General features: G+C 38.6%; 1 protein-coding gene across 13 annotated transcripts in view; it reads right to left on the reverse strand.

Annotated features, from left to right (window-relative positions):
• Positions 1–22,006, reverse strand: part of tenm2 (teneurin transmembrane protein 2) — a 1,150,537-nt gene that overhangs the window by 909,217 nt on the left and 219,314 nt on the right. The window lies entirely within an intron of this gene.

Raw genomic sequence — 22,006 nt, forward strand, 5'->3', positions numbered from 1 at the left:
TTTAGGATAGCTGAATAGCTTAGAGCAGGGGTCCTCAAACTAAGGCCCAGGGGGCGGATGCGGCCCTCCAAGGTCATTGACCTGGCCCCTGTCCTAAACTTTAGAATTAGGGTTGACCTAAGTCTACCTGGTCTTTGGAGGTCTCTTTGCTTACCTATGATCTTATGAGATCATCTAGATGGTCTTTGAAAGTCTCTTTGCTTATTTACGGCCTTATGAGACCATCTAGATGGCTTTTGGAGGTCACTTTCCTTACCTTTGGTCTTATGAAACCATCTAGATAGTCTTTGAGGTCCCTTTCCTTATCTATGGTCTTCTGGTGGCCTGATGAAATCATCTAGATGGTCTTTGAGGTCCCTTTCCTTACCTATGGTCTTATGAGACCACCCAGATCAGGGGTCCTCAAACTTTTTAAGCCGAGGGCCGGTCCACAATCCTTCAGACTGTTGAGGGGCCGGATTATCATTTGAAAAAAAAATACAAATAAATTCCGATGCACACTGCACATGTCTTATTTGTAGTGCAAAAACAACAACAATGAAAGAACAATACAATATTTAAAAATAAAAATAATGTTAACCAACATACATTTATCAGGATTTCAATGGAAAGTGTGCTCCTGCTTCTGGCCAATGAGATAGTCAAGTTAATTAGGGTTGTTGTTGTTGTTGTTGTTGTGTGCCTTCAAGTCATTTCAGACTTTGGGCTAGCCTAAGTCTAAAATGTATTTATTTATTATTTATTTATTTACTGCATTTATTTACTACATTTGTATCACACCCTTCTCACCCCAAAGGGGACTCAGAGTGGCTTACAAATTATATGTACATACAATATATTATATTATTAGCATAGCACAATATTAGCATTATATATTACTTTATTGAACTATACCACTATACTGTAATATTATTAGTAATATTATATGTAATATAGAATATATAATTAATATTATTATTATATGGTATTATTATTAGTGTTATATTGTATTACATTATAATATTATTATCAATATTATATGTATATACAATATATTATATTATAAAACTGAGGGCGGGGGCTAGGTAAATGACCTCGGAGGGCAGCATCTGGCCCCCGGGCCTTAGTTTGGGGACCCCTGACCTAGATGGTCTTTGGAGGTCTCTTTGCTTACCTATGGTCTTATGAGATCGTCTAGATCAGGGGTCCCCAAACTAAGACCCATGGGCCTGGACTCTGTCCTAAACTTTAGACTTAGGGTTGACCTAACTCTGAAATGACTTGAAGGCACACAACAACAACAATCCTGATTTTGGACTATTTCATCACAGTCCATCCTGCCAACAGTCTGAGGGACCATGAACCGGTCCTCCACTTAAAATGTTTGAGGACCCCTGGCTTAGAGGATTTGGAAAGACTATGTTGCACTATAACTTTTGGACTCCCAGTATGTACTCAAAAGCAACCACACACTGCCTAATGGTGGGTTCAACAGCAATGACAGAAGAATAATGCTTACATTGTGGTCTTTTTATTTTTTAAAAAATTTGCATTGTTTTAAATGAGAAGTGAAATAGCTGTGACTCCCCAGATGTCCTAGGATTGCAAATCCCAGTTGATGTAGCCAATGAGGAGGAATGTTGAGAGATGCAGTTTAGTAGCAACTGGAGAGTGCACCATTCTCAGTCCTAAGCATAATACACAAAATCGGATTGTTGTGCCGCTTTATCTGATTTTCTATTCTTTTTTCTAACATACATTTTGTTTTTACAGTTAGGTATTTTAGTCAGATATTTATATTTTTCTTTTGCGATAAATTTTTTAATCATTGGAAAAAAGTGTAATTTGGGTTATTAAAAATGGGTTAGTTACCCAAGCAGAGTACTAATAGAATCTGCAACAAGAAGAGGCCCAAATTCGAATCTTCAGTTCACACAATGCAGTTGTTTAACTTTAATAATTGTGATCAATAGGATTTTCTAACAAATATTTTTTAAAAAAGGAGCTTGGCCACCAACAGCCTAATTTGGCTATAATGTTAGCAAGTGTAATTAGTCCCTCATGCTGACAGGGCAGCTCCAAAAGTTATTTGGATGAATACTACTTCTGTGGGTGACAGATCTGAAAAGTGTCTTAGTAAAACCGAGTTTACGGGAAACTTTTATTTAAAATAATATATCACCAGAACTAGATAATATATACAGAAGGGCTGAATCTGCTAATTATGATCAATGTCTCTGTATATGAACGTCTTTACCAGAGTTGTAAATAGTAGACAATGAAATGCTAGATATTAGAACAATTGCAATCAAATTACATAAACAATTTAGTGATTTTTCTAGAAGCAAGAAGTCACATGCTTTCAGAGCCACAGTAACAGGCAGAAATTAGCATGAAAACAGAAGGTTTAAACATATAGATACACTTGAGAATGCAAGGATGCTGTAAAAAGAAAACCATGATGTACAGGTATTTTTTTAAAAAAAAAAAACCCAGTTGTTTTGATACCATGTACTTCAGCTTTCTTTAAGCTTCTAATGGTTCTTTTTCAAGGCTAATCATTCATGACATAAAAGAAATATTGTTTTGGGGCATACAGTTTTGCTTTTGATTACTGTATTGTGACATTATTCTAACCTTTTTAATAGTCATCTTTCTCAATTTCTATGAGCCTGGCTGTTGTCAGTGCTTTAAAAAGTAATTAACTGCTCTTTTTAGATTTCAAACTTGTGTCACAATTATGTACAGTTTAGTACAGCTTTGTGTAGTACAAGCGCTGCACCCATAGAAACTGGATCTGCTCACAGAACTGGGAACAGATATTATCAAATACTTAGGTTATATTTTTGAAATGATTCCCATCAGATTTATTGCATTCAGATTACTATTTGAAATGCTATTTCCCATGCTCAGAAATGCCAATAAGATGAAGAAAAATGTAACACCCCAGAAACATAACTATTTTCTATAGGAGCCCCATATATACTTCTTTCTGTGCAATGCAGGTGCGAGCACAGCTGTGTAAACTCTTTATATGGGCACCTGAAATTTTGCTTCATCTCCACATGTTTGGACATTTTTATTTTCCATGAGTTATAGCACCATGGTTCCACTTAACAGTCATGGATGTATCTCATAGTACCATGTGAACTACAGTTTAGGAAGGGCCATTTTGGATAACAGGCTATTCAGTTCTAGTGCTTCCACAATGAAAAAATTCCATGATTTCCTAGTATGAAGCCATAGCAGCTAAAGTAAAATCACAGTGCTGTAATTGCACAGTGTGACAAAAGAACATCATTATTTCACAATAGTAAATATCAACAAGTGCCTACTTGTTTCAGTACAGGCACATGAACCACTACATTTAAGACCCCAAAATGCCACATTACCATTTACAAAGTTGTTTAATTCCCTATGAGGAATAGATTAGGGAGCTGGGTATGTTTAGCTCAGAGAGACGGTTAAGATATGACATGTTTCAATATTAAATAATGCCATTTTGAAGATGGAGCCAGTTTGTTTTCTGCTGGTCCAGAGACCAGGACACAGAGCAATTGATTCAAACAAGAAAAGTGATTCCACCTAAACACTAGGAAGAATTTGATGGTAAGAACTGTTTGACAGTGGAATATGCTGTCTCAGGGTGTAGTGTAGTCAGTAGTCACCTTCTTTGGAAGTTTTAAACAGGGTTGGATAGCCATCTGTCAGGAGTTTTTGATTATGTATTCCTGAATGCCAAGGAGTTGGACTGGATGGCCTTGGGTCTTTTCCAATTCTATGTTTCTATTGATTTTTTTAGCAGTCAGTATATAAATTAAAACAGTCACTCCTGACTTTTGAAACTTAATATTGGACTAAGCAGTAAGAATTCTTATTAAGAAACCTTACACTGCCATGGAGTTGAAGCTGCTTCCTGTGGATCGATTCTACACTGTTCAGATACATTTAGATGAAAGAGCAATGTGGGATGTGATGATGACAACAGAAGCAAGCACATCAGCATCAATTCTTCTGTGAGGGTAGATGACATAGAGATGATCATTTACTTCCCACATGGACCATCTGTTCTAGTGTACTTCTTTCAATCAAAACATTACCTTCATAGTGTAAAATACAGTTATTGCAAAGTAGCTTCAACATTAAAATGACATGTGAAGTATCCCAGTAGAAAAAAGTAGAAGAGCTCAGATAGCCACCCATATTTCATTCATGGTGCAGGGTTTAGGCTAATACTTCTTAACCTTGATCCTCCAGATGCTTTAGAATTCAATTCTTAGAAGCGTCAGTTAGCATGGTCTATGCCAATTCAGACACAACATTAGGATGTGAAAAAACATACAATCTGGCATTCCTTTACCAGCAACTGATGCCATAATTTGAAAGTCAAGAATGAGAGATCTCAAAGAGAAATGAGTAGTGGACAATATTAAATGATAAGTTTAATATTTATCATAAATAGCTGGATATTCATTGTGCACATGAGGTTATTTAGATAAGAATAAATGCTTATTGGTGGAAACACACTGTGAGGAGATAACAAATAAACAATATTTGACTACTATTATTTGTTTCATCATTATATCGAAAAACAACAATTAATCGCTCTTCCTTTACTGGCGGAGTTGATTTTGGTGGTGGTGGATGGGTTCTTTTGACTTGCAGTGTCAGAGGATCTCAAAATCTATGCTGATGCTGTTCAGTCAGGAGTGTTTTAGGACTTAATGCCCTCAACGATTGCCACTGGCTTGTCCCAACAAATATCTGGTCCCATCCATGCTGCAAGGCTACAATCTGGGCCTAGTCTCCTGTACTTGTTGAGAAGATGGCGATTGGGTTGTAGAAGGACTTTCCATAGTTCCATTTTCATGGACAGATCATTATTTTGGTTGGGTTTAGACTCCTTGGGCCTTGAAGCCTCGACTGGGATGGGAGAGGGGGCTGATTAAAATGGGCTACCTCATGAGGCTTATAAATCTTAATGGATACCTGATGGCTCTCGGAGAATTTCCTATTGAGACCTGATCCTACTGATATGCTGGTTGCTGATATCTGGAATGGTTTGCTCAAAGTTTTATTTCAGTTCAAGCATTTCCTGTATCCATACAGATTAGCTCAATTTGCTTCAGTATTTCTCTGAATCTAAAAGATATCCTTATTAGAATGGAAATGGAATTTCAATAGTGTACCACAGGGGTCCCCAAACTTTTTAAACAGGGGGCCAGTTCACGATCCTTCGGACCATTGGAGGGCCAGACTATAGTTGGCCACCAAGCAATAATAAATAACAACAACAACAACAACAACAACAATAAAGATGGTTGGAAGAGACCCCTTGGGCCATTTAGTCCAACCCCCTTCTGCCTTTGTGCACCAAAAGCACAAGCACAGCACCCCTGACAAATGGCCACCCAGCCTCAATGTTAATAATAATAATAATAATAATAATAATAATAATAATAATAATAATAATAATAATAGGTTTTGGAACACAATACTCCTGACCTCACAATTGTGTTAAAAAGCAAAGTATGGATTGTCAATGTTGCAATCCCAGGTGACAGAAGGATTGAGGAGAAACAACTGGAAAAGCTGACACGATATGAGGATTTAAAGATCGAACTGCAAAGACTCTGGCACAAGCCAGTCAAGGTGGTCCCAGTGGTGATCGGCACACTGGGTGCAGTTCCTAAAGACCTTGGCCTGTACTTAAACACAATTGGCACTGACAAAATTACCACCTGCCAGCTGCAGAAGGCCACCTTACTGGGATCTGCACACATTATTTGCCAATACATCACACAGTCCTAGACACTTGGGAAGTGTCCGACGTATGATCCAATACAACAACCAGCAGAGTGTCTGCTGTGGACTCATCTTGTTGTGTTTCTAATTAATAATAATAATAATAATAATAATAATAATAATAATAATAATAATAATGGGCTTTAAGAGAAGAAGAGACCTTTTGGGTCATTTAGCCCAACCCCCTTCTGCCCTTGTGCCATGGGGGCCGGATAAATGGCTTCGATGGGCCGCATCTGGCCCCCGGGCCTTAGTTTGGGGACCCCTGGTGTACCATATGGTAGGAGATAGATAATATACCTATATATATAGTAGTATGCATAGATATACTTCTATCCACCCAAGAACTATTAAAATATTAACTTGTCAGACTATGAACAATTTTGTTTGTTACTAATAAGATCAAACATTCCAATATGCACAGCATTAATTGAGATTCTCAACATAACACATATTGTGGACTTAAGGTCTATTTTGTAATCCTTAACAGTTGTTGTGGATTTTGTCTAAATTAACACAGCAGTCTTTCTAAATGGCTATTTTACTTTTGACATGCACCAATTCATTCTTAACACTTTGGGCCTTGTCGTGAAACTTCATTCAAAATGGAATGAGAGAGAACTTCAGGATTGGACTTTGGGGATTCACAACATGAATAAGTTGATGGGCTGTGGGAAAAGTCAGTATTTTAAAGAAATCTCTTCCAACTCTCCTGTCACAGCCTTCAACAGTCACTACGCTTTCCCTTGCCAAAATTTCAGACATAAAATGTATTTTTCTTTTATAGGTCTACCTTCATCAACCCACACAGATTCAATCTTCCAACTGCCTAGAAATAAAGAAGAATACCATGTATGTTGATGCCCCTTAAAATGCTTTAAGGATCATAAAAAAGCCACGAACCAGTACACTTGGCTTTCGTAAAAGATATGAATAATCCAAATTAATAAACCCAAAGAACTGCTGAAGTATCCAACTGTCCAAATGCCCACCTCTGCATTCTCAAGACAAAATGCTCAGTGAAGGTGATAATTCACTGCTCCTAACTGAACAGAAGTCTTAAAAGGAATCATAACTTTTCCTTTTAAATACAGTGGAGTTTGAAATCAAACTGTGCAAAAAATAGTCCATATTTTGTGAAGGTTTGGGAAACTTCAGGTTTATGTTTGGTCTGCACTTTTAAGCACTATGAACTTATACTTCTGTGAATTCTTACTGAAATTTGCCTTTCCGTTAAATTGCATATCAATATATAGAGGGAAGAAGGCACACTTTGTGCAATGGTTGTTTACAAAAAATGTGGTTCTGTGTTTTAATTTTCAGATGGAGGTGGAAATAAATTGAATGAACTTGTGGATGAACTAAAAGTTCTGTGGTAATGACACAGAGAGGAAATAACTTTAGCTGTCCACCTCTGCTTAACACGAATATCATCCTTACTGGGTGGGCGACAACAAAAAACCTGCAGACATCTGTCTTAGGGCTTTCATTGCTCACAGATTAATGATACCAAGTGCACATACTGAGAAGACAGTTTTCTATTACATGATCATTAACTTATTAAAATGACTGATTATGGAAATCTGTTTTGGTAGGTACTGCCCTGATTAATTGCTGCAGACTAATCTGCAATGAAATTATTTGTGATAGTGCTCCTCTTTATCTGATGGTAGATACAGGTTGCTTATAAATGGATTAAAACTAGCAACAATTGTTATTCAAGTTATAACAAAATAAGGAACATATCTTGGTAACATACAATATAAACTATTAACTTCATAGGAATGGTTGATATAATGAAGAATTACTTAGGGCGGTTCTACACCAGAACATAATGAACCTTGGAATCGGCATGAAAAATGCTGGTTCTAGGCTGCATTGTGGCCAATAACATGGCAAAGGACCACAAGTTGTGCAGAGGAAAGATGCTACAGGATTTGGACTTTCCCTGTATTTTTTAAACCCGGGCCGGGCTGTGGTGCAGGCTGGTGAGCAGCCTGCTGCAATAAATCACTCTGAGCCCCTGCTCGTTGCTGACCTAGCAACCCGAAAGATAGTTGCATCTATCAAGTAGCAAATAAGGTACCACTTATAAAGTGGGGAGGCAAATTTAACTAATTTATGATGTGGAATGAGGAAGTACTGTCACAGTGGATGATGAAGCAGCTGCTCCCCCCTGTGGCCAGAATCGAACATCCCCTCAGGAGAAGTTTAAATTGCCTCTGTGTTTGTGTCTGTCTCGGTTCTATAGGGCATTCATATAGGGCATTGAATGTTTGCCCTATATGTAGATAATGTGATCTGCACTGAGTCCCCTGAGAAGAGCGGAATATAAATACTGTAAATAAATAAATCCAAAATACTGTATTAAGCGGCTTTCTCCAGCCTGCATGTATTTTGTAGATGCCTATAGAGTGAAGTGACCCCACACTGACTTAAACGGTCTTGTAGAAGCACCCCAAGTCAATGAAATAAGAGCCAACAGAGGTTGTGTTGTGTAAATTTAAACAAGCATACCTGTACTATGTTTGCATTACACCACTTGTTTACTAGAACTGCACCACCCCACAACTGATCTCTCCATTCACTTCATATCCATGCCCATTCATATTGTGGAAATGTTGACAGGTACTAGGCTTGTGCAATACAGGAAAACAGCGGTCTGTTTCGGTGTCCAAAATTTTGATGGGGTCCCGATCTTTTTTTTGGGAGGCTCCCAAATTTGGCAGGACAGAAATCTGTTCTCGATCCAGGAAGCTGAAAGATTTATTTTCTATATGGCCTTTTGGTGGCAATGTGATGGGGACTTCCCACAGGCTCCCATTCCTGTCATTTTAGGCAGTGTGTTTGCCTTTATATCGTTCATTAAGACATGGATTAAAAACATCAAAGTTAAGATACCACTCTTTCTGCTATCCTTTCCCTTCTGTCTGTAGAGGAGACTGGGCTTAATGCTTTGTTAGAGCTGTTTCTACTCTAGAGGAAATAGGAGTTGCAGGCGCGCACACACTCTCTCTCTGCAGCAGGTGGTTTTCCAGGGCATTTTAAGGAAGCTTCCCATTTCCCAGGGAAGGAAGAGAGATCGACCTGAAGGTATCCTACCCTGGGCTTCCTTTAAAAAAACCTCTCTTCTTTCTTGATTTGGAAACGCTGAAGTGGTGCCCTTCCCCCCCTCACACTTTTCCTTCTAGCAGCTGCCTCCCTCCCCACACTCCACGTGTAACTGAAAGCAGCCAGTTTTTGGCAGCCACTGTTCTGGTGTGGCTGGTAAAAAAATGGTGGTGGAGCCCATGCCATTTTGGGCTTCCAAGCCAACCGAACAAATCGAAGACAAACATCCATAACGAATCCGTGCACAAGCCTAATAGGTACCCAAAAAAATGTACTGGGAAATACACTAATGCAACACTGTAAAACTATTTGCACAACACTCCCCATTGAAATTCCCCTTACACAATGGTTATTTAGGATATTATCTTGCGGAAAATCCTAAAAAGTATAACAATTATAATAAAGGCACTGTTGTGGATTGCTCTTCTGATTCTGAGGGAGAAGGAGGACAGGTGGTTGAAGAGGCAGCACTTGGGGATTTGGGGTTAACTGGTGAGGAAGAAAAGGAAAGAGGAGAATTGGCAGATATGGCAGAGATCCCTATTTTTCTGGAGGGACGAAGGGAGAAAGAAGTCAGAAGGAGGTCAGCTAGGCTAGTAGAGAAAACGCTGAGTAATTAGAACTCGCCCTAGGGTCAGCTGTGCTGCGAAGCTCAGGGCTATAAATTAGCAGCAAGTTCAGGGGCCAGTGCTGGCTGCAACCATCTTACTTTTGAGAGAGTGTCTGTTACCAGCACTGTGTTCAGTGTGGAATCTCTGAAGCCTCTCGTTGTTTGTCACTTATAAGCCTGTATATCAAAGACTTTATTTGTCTGCCGTGAAGACTTTTGTTTTACATTTTCTTAAAGACTGTGCAGTATCATTGAGACTGTACTTTCTGTTTTCTAAATTGTATTATCTTTATTTTGGCTGAAATAAAGCCTTGTTAAAATTTGCTTTCACTTGTGTCTAAGGTTGTTTCTGGAGTGGAATTGGATAGGCACTATGAATATGTGTGTCATTTCTGCCACTTAACAAGTTCTATGAAGAGATACACTCAAAGTCATCACATTTATTGCTTATAATTATATAATATATAAAATAAAGATAGATGACACAGTTCAACAAAAATGCTTGATGTCTTGGTTTTTAGGCCCATTGCTGAGGTTATCTAGGTTGCGATTCAGAAAATTGTATTGGATAGACTGCATGAACTCTAGTTTCTTAGCTATGGTTATTATGGCTATTTATAGGCAAGCAGAAAATGATTGTTATATGGCATATGTTTTGTGTTTTAAAAACTAGAAGATAGGGGAAAACCTGTGCCATTTTTTGAATCAGCAGCTCAAATATACCCAGAAACAGGTCTAACATCAAGGTACCAAAAGGTGTTACAGGCAGGCAGGCAGGCAGGCAGGCAGGCAGCTTTATTGTCTGTATGCCCCAACGGCTTGTGATAGCCCCAAATTCTAACCATCATTGTTCTAGCCCAGACGTCCCCAAACTAAGGCCCACCATGGGCCAGATGCAGCTCTCCAAGGTCATTTACCTTGCTCTCACTCTAAGCTTTAAACTTAGGGTTACCCTATGTCTGAAACGACTTAAAGGCACATAACAATAACAACAACCCTAATTAACTTGACTATCTTATCAGCCAAAAACATGCCCACACTCCCCATTGAAATACTGGTAAGTTTATGTTGGTTAAAATTGTTCTTCATTTTAAATATTATATTGTTATTTCATGGTTTTTTGCATAACAAATAAGACGTGGCATAGGAATTGGTTCATTTTTCCCAAACTATAATCTCCCCCCCCCCCCCCGCAGTATGAGGGGCTCCTTAAACCAGCTTAAAAAGTTTGAGGACCACTGTACTAGCCTCTGAAGGAGAGAAGCACCATCACCACCTACTGGACTTAACCTACTCCCTGACTGCCTTCCTGTTTCCCTTGTCTGCCCTGTTTTATTTAGATAGTGAATCTGAGGGTCAGAGTATGGTCAAATTGATGATATGCAAGCTGCCCTGGGAGCTTTTTGGCTGAAGAGCAGACTATGCATAATCTAAATAATAATAAAAAAACAATTAGACATTACTTTTGAAATATCTAAATGGCAAATAAGAATGAATAGGTATTCATAATTCATAATACTATTCAAAATAGTTATTCAACATAGCTAATAAGTATTTATTCAACAGAGCAGGAAAGTTACTATAGAGTCAATGCATGTATGTCAGGACAAGAATGGAATACTCCCCCAATGTATTTAATAAAAGTTATACTAGCAACAGCAATCAACTGGTTGCCCAGAGGAGACAATATTAACTCCAGTTTGAGGATGAAAAAATTATATATATCTTCTAATGATCTCAGTCTATTAAACAAGCACACCAGGTAACAAAATAATTACTTGAAACATTTCTATCATGAAATAATAAGAAAATTAATATTTAAATGTAAGAGCATGTGAGTACATTGAAGGTAGACATCATGTTCTTAAAGAGCTTTGAACATTATTTTTCATATGGTGGGTAAGAAAGGGGAAACCTGAAGCACAACTCAGGGTCTCGCAGACACAATTGTTGCTTACTCTGAAGCAATAAAAATGCCTGAAGGTCAATAAAAAGTGGACCAAGGATAAATGAAATGTATATTTCTCAAATATGCTGTGGCAGTGTGTTGTGACTAGTGGTTAGTATAACAGTTTATACCATAATTAAATAGCATATTAATATTAAAATAGAACAGTTTCACCCAACACAACACCAGACTAATTTTCCCCAAATATGACAGGGAAAAAACAAAATGGTTTTGGACTGTCATCACAATGTATGAAAGCAGATGTTCCTTTGCAAGGATGAATCAGATGCTCAAATATTTCCAGACAATCACAACTAGAAAAATATAGAAGCAAAGACTCATGCAACCTTTGCAAAGAGCGTGACTCCCAAGCACCTGCACAATAACACAAAATCTGCCATGGTCTCAACCCTGTATTTGCACTTTTATTGTTGTTCATTTTAGATAAAGCGTCAAACAATTGGACAAATTGATTTGTCAGCTGTAGCATTAGTTTGATCGTATAGCTCCCATTGTGATTTTTCCTTACGGAGTCCCAGGAACTGAATTTAAAAGAAAATCAGGTGAAGTGATGTCTTTATTCTTTCTGTTGCTGCTAAATGCACCACAGGAAGAAACAGAAGCCAAGGCAGAGCCCAGCAGGGAAAGAGCTGTAGGAGAAGAAAGATGGTCTCTGAAGAGTGGCCCAAATCTCCTAGAGCTGCTTTCTCACTGGGAAACAAAGCCCAAGGTTGACCTCCCTCCTCTGGATTTTGCCCTAAGAGGCAATCAGAGAAATTGTCCTTTTCCCTCTCTTCATAGTCTAAGGCTTCAGAAATCTGAACTTCAAACTTATGGTGACATTGATAGTGTTCATTTGATGAGCCTTCCAATAGTTGCTTTTCCTTACAGTTCTGGTATTATGTGTGATTTTATAGTTTCAATTGATAGACTTCTAGCATTTGTCAGGGAAGAAATATGCCAGGTGCATAGTTCAGGGTTGATAGGAACCCAAGAGATCAGCATGTTCAAAGGCTTATCCTTAAATTGTTAAATGGTGTGCATCTCCCACTCCTCCTGGAAAACTACAAAGGTTAGCATCCATTCAAACAGTGGTTGTCATCTCAGAATAACAGAAGTGGAAGGTAGGGAACTATTGTGGAACCACATAGGGAATCTGTCCATCCGTGACTGCCAATGTGGTTAGGAACACACAGACACACAGTGTGTGTTATATATATTAGGGATGGGCGAATCTTCGGAAAACCTAGTTTATCGTAATAAATTTGTTATTCAAAATAGATCCGAAGGAGTTTCCGGGATGGTTTGGTGCTTTGGAATTAACCTTCCAATTCGAAGTGTTGGCGCACATGCCTCTAAATACCTTCGGATAACCTTCGGATATACGGAAAAGTGTTTTAATTCAACCAACCTTTGCTATTCAGGAGAGAAATCCCCCATCCTGTTTAGGAGTGGTTGCTCTTAAACTGGCTTCCAGAAGTGGAGAGAGCCTGGATCTTCATCTTCCCGCGCTTAAACCCGGGCTTGCAAAAGTGGAGGGAGGATTTCCCTTGTAAACCACTTCGTCTTCCCATGCTTAAACCTGGGCTTGCATAAGGGAGAGAGCCTGATAATCGCAGGGCTTTGCCTCTGCAGGATCTCCCTTGCAAAACCTCTCCTGCCTTTGCAAGAAACTTTAAGTGAGGAAAGGGGGAAAAGGAGTGGGTATCAATCCCAATGTGCTGACAAAATCCCAAACTAGAACTCTCCACCTAATGGGTAGGTAAAGCAAACTAACTATTACCCTGCTAAGGATTTTCCACAATTCCTCATTATTTTAAATTATCCTGATATTATTATTATTATTATTATTATTATTATTATTATTATTATTTTATGACACAGCAAACAAGATAGATATGCTGGATTTCGTATCACAAAATCACAAGTCGAACACTTCCCAAGTGTCTAGGACTGTGTGATGTATTTTCGGATGATGCATGCAGATCCCAGTAGGGTGGCCTTTTGCAGTTGGCAGATCGTGATTTTGTCAATGTCTATTGTTTCCAAATGCTGGCTGAGATCTTTTGGCACAGCACCCAATGTGCCGATCACCACCGGGACCATCTGGACTGATTTCTGCCAGAGTCTTTGAAGTTCAATCTTGAGGTCCTGATAGCGGCTGAGTTTTTCCCTGTTGTTTTTCATCAATGCGACTATCACCTGGGATGGCGACATCAATGATCCAAACCTTTTTCTTTTCCACAACTGTGATGTCTGGTGTGTTGTGTTCCAGAACTTTGTCAGTCTGGATTCGGAAGTCCCACAGTATCTTTGCGTGCTCATTTTCCAATACTTTTGCAGGTTTGTGATCCCACCAATTCTTTACTGCTGGGAGGTGGCATATGTTCCAATGAATCATTTGGGCCACATAGTTGTGCCTCTGTTTGTAGTCTGTCTGTGCAATTTTCTTACAGCAGCTGAGGGTATGATCAATGGTTTCATCGGTTTCCTTGCACAGTCTGCATTTTGGGTCATCAGCTGATTTTTCGATCTTGGCCTTAATTGCATTTGTTCTGATGGCTTGCTCCTGGGCTGCAAAGATCAGGCCTTCTGTCTCCTTCTTCAGTGTCCCATTTGTGAACCAGAGCCAGGTCTTCTCCTTATCAGCTTTTCCTTCAATTTTGTCAAGGAACTTTCCATGCAATGTTTTGTTGTGCCAGCTGTCAGCTCTAGTTTGTAGTGTAGTTTTCTTGTACTGATTCTTTGTCTGCTATGCTTTGAGGAGTTTCTGATTTTTGACTTCAATCAAAGCAGGTTCTTCACTTTGCTTTACATATTCTGCCAGGGCATGTTCTTCTTCTTTGACAGCTTGTTTGACTTGTAAGAGTCCTCTGCCCCTGATCTTCTAGGCAGATATAGCCAGTCAACATCACTGCGAGGGGTGCAGTGAATGATGAATGGTCATGAGTTTTCTTGTTTTTCTGTCCAAATTGTTCAGTTCCGCCTGTGTCCAATTTATAATGCCAGCAATATATCTTATGGCAGGTATGGCCCAGGTTTTTATGGCCTTGATCGTGTTGCCTCCATTGAGCTTGCTTTTGAGAATTTTTCTGACCCTTTGAGTGTATTCTTTGCTGACCACAGTTTTCACATGTTCATGCTTGATGTTGTCCAGCTGTAGTATGCCCAGATATTTATAGACAGTGGAGAGTACTGAATACACTGACTGTTGCACTGACTGTTATCATTCCACTTTACAGACAGAACGAGAAATGAATGCAGATTAGTGATGCTTGAGGAATTTGATCTCTGAATTCCTGACTGAAATGACTTAAGAGGCACCAATGAGATAGATGTGTGGCTTGGAACACCACTGCTCTTTGGATTTTGCGTGTCTCCAAAAGACAGCTTGCAGGTCTAGACAGTTTAAATATATCAAAATAGAGATTGAAATCTCTCTTTTGAGAATTTTTTTGAATTGTAGAATAACACAAAGGTTTATACAATTCCAGTGAACACTTAATTTAAAATATATATTGCTCATTTTCCCCTGCACATTGGCTTATAAATATAATAAAACGTGTCTACAACAAAAATTAGAAATATAATATTAAAAGAAACTGCAATAAATGGTATACAAATAGGAAGTAGAATAAAATCAGAGTAACACTCTAGCAGAAGTGATGCTAATTATAAAAATTCAGTATAAAAATGGCAAAACCTGTCTAAATAAAATTTTAACATATCTCTAAGTACAGAGCTGCAAAATGTAGTAGAAGAAAAACACATTTACTTTGTCTAGTGTACATGGTTTTGGAATTGAGAAGCTAACAAATAATTCAAATATTCAACATTTTTATTCTAGTCTTTTATAACATGTTTTCTAAAATCTTTGGGTAAAATCTAAAACAAAATTTGTAATTTTTAAAATTATTTTGATGGACTGAAACACATCTGACATTTGTGTTAGATACTGCAGGTTTCTCCAAATCTACCCTCATCCTTTTTGAATTGTGATACCAAAATACTAAATAAATATTCACTTACCCTAAATATTAGAAGAGCCTTTTCCGTACTTCAGTTCATGGAGAGAGAAAAACTTCTCCAGTTAGGCTTTTAATGGTCCCATTGTTGTTTTTTTGTATCTTCCACAGATCTGCTTTATGAAATTACTGGCTTCGTAAGGGTAGGAATACACTTGAAACAAGAACTTCAAACAATTTTACACATCATGTAAATTGGACACATCATGTCTCCTTCATCCTAATATAACACATCTTGACATGTCACAACCTCCCCACCCCCAGTCCTGTGAGGGAGGGGGTTGTTGATGGTAGTTGCTTCACAGCAGAGGGGAACTTGTATTTCAGATTGTTTCTTTTCTACCAGTTTCAAACTGTATCAATTGCATATTTTTAGAGAAGTATGCCACCCTGTGAAAAATTGGGATACTTCAAGCTTCAAAGGCATGGCCACATTTAGATTAATAAAAATTAATTATTTAACAATGCATTAAAATGTGATGCAGCTGTCTTGATTACATGACCTTGGAGTGATCGTGCAGAAAGACAGACAACTATTGAGTCACAAGTACTTGTGACATGGGTCACAAGTAGCAATGCTGATCCAGAGTAGGGTCCCTTGGATCAGCATCACTATTGTCTGCATGGCCAACTACCAAGCAGGCTCGGAGCTGGTGGGTGTCCACACTGGATGCCCCAAAGTCAGAGTAGTGAGTGGATGGTATCTGCACAGCCCAGCATCATGTAACTGGTTCTGCACTGCCCTTACCTTGCTCCTGTCAATCTGGTTTTTGTGGTGATCACTGAGAATGGAAATGATTGTAGTGGTTGCTCAGTGCACCTGTAGTAACAACAGCCAGAGTGACAAAGTGACATGACAGAAGGGAAGGGGGAAGGAAGAATAGCTCCCCCCTTCCTCCTCTTTCTCTGATCACCTTATCATTCTGGCTATCATCACTACAGGCTTCAAGTGACAACTACCACAATTTTCATGCTTGGTGGTTGCCACAAAGGCCAGATCAATGGGGCAAGGTTCGTAGCATCCCATGTCCCCCGGCCTTCTCTTGTGTTACAGCAAATGGACCCCATGTGTCGTGTGAATGTCATGGAGTCTATTGACCTCAGGGCAAATTCATATTGCCCATGTAGATGGGCTCATAGTTACTATAGTTATTTTAAACTATAATTATTTTAAACATGGGCTATGGTCACTACAATTATTTTAAACTGTTAAGCTTTTTTAAAAATGTAAACTGCCCAATGTGAGGATTTTACAATGGAAAGATAAGATAGAAATGTACAAAAATGATATTATAAACTTCCCATTATTCAAAAATCCCAACATGTTCTGGGATGTGTGTGTGTGTGCTATTTTTTTTTATTATCTTTCATAATGCATGAGCACACATAACTATTATACGACAACTAATTCTGCTTATCATTTACATAGCTTTGTTTTTAAAAAAACATACTTTTTACCCCCCCCCCCCCCCGGTGTAGCTCCTGAGTATTCTGTCTTACATTAAAACCAATGTCTTCACTTTGCTAGCTTTTTAAAGTGAAATTATGTAAGAAAAATTGTATAATTATAGTCACACAGACATAATTATATAACAATTATATAAGAAAATATCCTCTTTTCTACAATGTTCTGCAGATAGCTTTTGAATTATATTGCATCTGGTTCTGTTCTCCTCCCTATTCCCACTAATTAAAGAAACCCTTTAATCTGAATTTCTTTTTATTTAGCCTAGTGTTTCATAAAATATTGGCCTAAATTCAACATTGCACTTGGTGTTAGAAATCCCTTTACTTCCTTTAAAAGTTCTTCATGCCACCCTAAATTTGGCTTTAGAGGGGTTTTCATTCCCACAGAGCCAGTTGGGGGAATGAAAGGTGTTGCAGTGGGAAGCAATAACCCCTACACATTTCCATTGCATTTTGTTGCTTTGCCACCAAAATTAAGTGTAGGAGAATGTCTCATTGTTTGGTACACTAAAGTATATATTTCTGAGCATTCTACTAGGGTGGTAGTGTTATTATCTTTCTCCCATTCTCTCATGTTTGTCTCACATAGTTCTAAGGGATGTTAATTTCTTAGGAAAACTCAAAAAAAGCTCTGGGGTAACCAACTTTCTCCCTCCCCCCCCCCCCCCCCCCGCAGTGTTTTTATCCACTCTCAACTCCCTTGCTGCTACTTCCTTTATTGATTTCTCCTTCAATGGAATCCCTGACTTCCCCTTTGCCCTTTCCTCCCATTAGTGGCTTATTCCTCTTTATTCAAACACTCTCTCTCAAGTTATCTTGCCTGTCAGCAATTTCAGTACAAAAGTGGCATTTATTTATATATTTTTATAAATGTATATACTGCCCTTCAGCCATACTTCCACAGGACAATTTCTACAAAAATAAGACAGAACAAAAATACTGGATACAAAAAGTCACATGAAGAACCACTGTAGCACTTAATAGTACTCTATAGCCAGATGAAAAGAAGATTTTTTTTTTAAAAAAAAAGAAAGGTAGAAAAAAAATCAACAGAGAACATTGGCACAAACACACAACACATATATCCTGGAGTAGTTGATTGAAGAAAAAATAAAAGACAAATATGCAGACATAGTTAAAACTATTTCTGTTGTACTAAAGAGTGTGAAGAATACTTACAAAATATCTAATTCTTTATAATTGAAGTTATCCTAAATATCAAGATGGTCACGTGAGAAAAAAAAATCTTGCCAATACCCTCAGTGAGACTACTTTAATCTCTAAAAAGAAATTATGCCAAAAAAGGATGGCTTTTCTTTTCTAAAGTAAAGCACACAAAACAAACACAGATAAACTGTTTGGCGAGAAAGATGACCCACCCAATACTTCCCATCAATATGCACACTTTTTGCAAGGTATAGTAAAATCATTTTTACAAATAAGAAAACATTTCCAAAGATCAATGAAATAAGGCCATAAGAAATCATTTGTGGCTTTTTATTCTTGTGGCCCAGGACAGGAGAAATGAGGCCCGACATCTCTAGAATAGTCAACTACATACAGCCGGCCATCACTTTTGCTGGGATCAGGGGCACACCCCCACCCCCCAAATGTGGGGAAATCATAAAAATCTCTGAGAGGGATACAACTACTGAAGACCACTGAGGGACTCTACCCACTGTAGTCCCAGGAAGCTCCCTTGCTCCCTGCCTTTTTCTCTGCCTGCCTTCTCACTCTCACCATTTTTGCCCTACATTTCTCCACTCACTCACCTACTTTTTCTTTTACAGTGAAGGGAAGGGTCTCAAGAAGGTAGTGTTTTTCACAGGCCTGGGGGTATAGGCAGAGAACAATCAGGGAGATGAGAAAAGAAAGGGCTGATCATGTTTTGCCCCACCTGAAACAGACATACATGTCACACAGGAAGAGGAGGAAGAACAGCACTGCATGTTGTCGACACTTCAATTATCCCACAAATCCCAGCTCCTCTTCCCATGTGTCATATGTGTTTATTTCACCTAAGCAAAAGTAGGGAGGAACCAGGTGAAACAGACACATGTTACACAAAGGAGGAAGAGAAGGAGCAGGTCCTATGTGCCACTGCTATTTCTGCTGCTCTATCAATCCTGGTTCCCCTTTATCTTCCTGCATGCCTCTCTTCATTTACTCAGAAGAAACAAAGGCATGAATCATCTAGATATGCTGTGCCCAGCTTCCAAAGATGTGTCTGTCCTGTGAACATTCATAAGACATCCACATCCTCAGAAGATGAATGGGGGGGGGGGGGGTGAGTAACAGTTGTCCATGCCATGCCCACCTCCTGTTCAGCCCCTTGTTTGGGTGGTGGGCATAGCATAGGCAGTAATACCTTGCCCTCCTACTCACATGGCTGCCAGGGAGCCAGAAACAGTACAAACTGTGATCCATTTCCTCCATCTCCTAAGGATGGGGCTACTTTGTGAATGTTCATAAAGCAGCCCCAACTTCAGAAGGTAAATGTAAATCCTGTGATTGTGGAGGGCCAATGGTGAATCCAAGAGGCATTTTACGTCCCTAGAAACCAGTAGCAGTCACATAGCCTGCCACGAAATGCTGTGGAGTGCAGTGAGGTGGGGTGGAGGGAGAAAATTTCAGGGAGTCTAATTTGGTATTAAGCAGGTAGAGAAGGGGTCATTCTAATTTTATTTTTATTTTTTTTAAAAATGTTAAACAGTGTAGAGGGGATGGCAGCCACCAATTTAACATGTGAATTTTTGTTCCTAGAGGCTTCCAAAGTCTGAGAGGAAATCTATGAGAGTGTGAGGGTGGGTGGGTGGGTGTTCAAAATCAGCATTAGGAGATGGCATTGGTCCTAAGACACATTTCATGCACCTTGATGTTGGCAACCATACACAATAAATACATGCTTTCCTAAACAAACCAAATAACACCAGGGACATATTTAAGTAATGACATATATGAGCTGAAAGCTTTCTTTAGGTAAAGGATGGTGCTGTGCAAAGCATTGGAACTTAAAATGCACATACCCTGGTCTAGGTTTCAAGCATCCAAACCTTGCATTATCTGCATCACATTGAAAAAAAAATGAGGGGAAGGAGCAGTAGTCAATGAACTCTACCTGCCTCACTGTAGGAGGCCATAATATGTGAATAGGTTCTAAACAAGCCATAAACAATTCACAGTAATAATTTGCTATTGGTCGTTTCCACTTTGGGGGGGGGGGGGAAACACATGGAAATGAATCTAACATGTAAAAAAATAGTAGGAAGAAGAGATGATTGTAAAATCATGTTGTACCATGAATAAAGTATGATAATAGTATCAAAGGATAAGCAAAATTGCAGCTAAAGCTAATTACAGCATAATCTGAGCCCTACTTAACCCAGTAGTTCTGGTGTACAGTGTTAAGGGTTGCCATCTCTAAGTATTTCTACAAACTTTCATGTTTGAGAATAAAATGTCATGTTAGCTGATTGCACCTATGGTGGCCTCTACAGTGACTTAAACAGCAGAATATCTTTTGCATTTTCCTTGATTTAGCCTGTCAAACCACAAGATACTATTTTAGCAATGTAATTAATCAAGGGAGCACAACAGTGTGGTTAATGGGAAATTCAATGAGTTACAGGTCTAGCTACTAAATCCTCAAGTTGTACTTCCCAAAACCATCACTTTACTCATATATTTCGCTTCATACGATTAAATTGCTTCTGAACACATTTAACTATCTGCTAGAGTTAAATTCTTTTGCCCATGCCAATTAAAAATTAAGGTTTACATCTAATGTTGAATGACTGGATTTGTACTCATATACAGATTCCTCCCTTCCACTCCCTATTACCCCCCCCCCTTCAAAATTTGCTTTAAAGGATCTCCCAGAGATTAGACAGGAATTCTAGGGGGAAATGGAACATGAATGCTGTTCTATTGGTGGGAGACACTCACTAGGTACAACTCTTAATATAGGTATATACAGAGTTGGTATATACGGGCAGTCCCCAAAAGAGTTATCATGGGGAAAAAGCATCTCTATTGAAGCTTTATCACCAATCTTTGTATCCACAAGCCAGATTTTTCAAAATCCAGTTATCAAAGGGACAGGACATGAGGCAAAATCTTCTGAACAAGAGTTAACCCTTCTTTATGTTACCCAAAGCTTATATATTTGGCTGGAGTTACACTTTAAAATGTACCTGTTCTGACTTACAAACAAATTCAACTTGAGAGCAAACCTACAGAATCTATATTGTTTGTAACTTGGAGACTGCCTGTAGACTAGTAACTATGCTTATTAGATTAAACTCTATCACAGCACCACCACTTCAAATATCTACAATGTATTTACATAATTTAAACTTCTGTAATAAACTTTGGTCAGTTCATGACAGATGCTAGCAACTTCATGAATATACCTTTGGATATAAGAGACTAAAACACTCTATTATTGTTCAAGCTGGCATGTGAATAAAACTATTGCTATCATTTACGAGCAAACACACTTGGGAACAGGGAGGATCTTCTTGGTTTCCATAACTATACAGCTGTAATTTGGTTTGAAAGTGAGTAATTAACTGAAATATTTCTGAATATTCCCAGAGCTACACAGGTGCACATTTGCTTATTGATGGCTACAAGTGCTCTTGACATCTTCATCTAGGAATATCATGAGCCCCTGACAGGCATGTTTCATACTACCTGTTGCCCACTTTCTAACAGGCTGTGTATTGTAATTCACAGTCATAACATCCTGTATTTCTATCCCATTTGCTGTTCATTTTTGAGATATTATATTCACAGGTAGACAAAGCCTATTAATTTTAGAATATAACTTCTGCACTTCAGGATTTTATCATGTACCCCAAGAAATCTGTATTTCATAGCTGTTATTCATTCATTTAGTTCTGAAGATACTTTAAAATGTTTCTTAATTCATAAATACCCAATTTCCATCATAAATGCACTATATATATATATATATATATATATAGAGAGAGAGAGAGAGAGAGAGAGAGAGAGAGAGAGCGAGCTTGTTTTCAGAAGGTACCAAATCCATCTGAACAC

This window comes from Anolis carolinensis, chromosome 2, assembly GCF_035594765.1.
Source record: "Anolis carolinensis isolate JA03-04 chromosome 2, rAnoCar3.1.pri, whole genome shotgun sequence".
Classification (NCBI taxonomy): domain Eukaryota; kingdom Metazoa; phylum Chordata; class Lepidosauria; order Squamata; family Dactyloidae; genus Anolis; species Anolis carolinensis.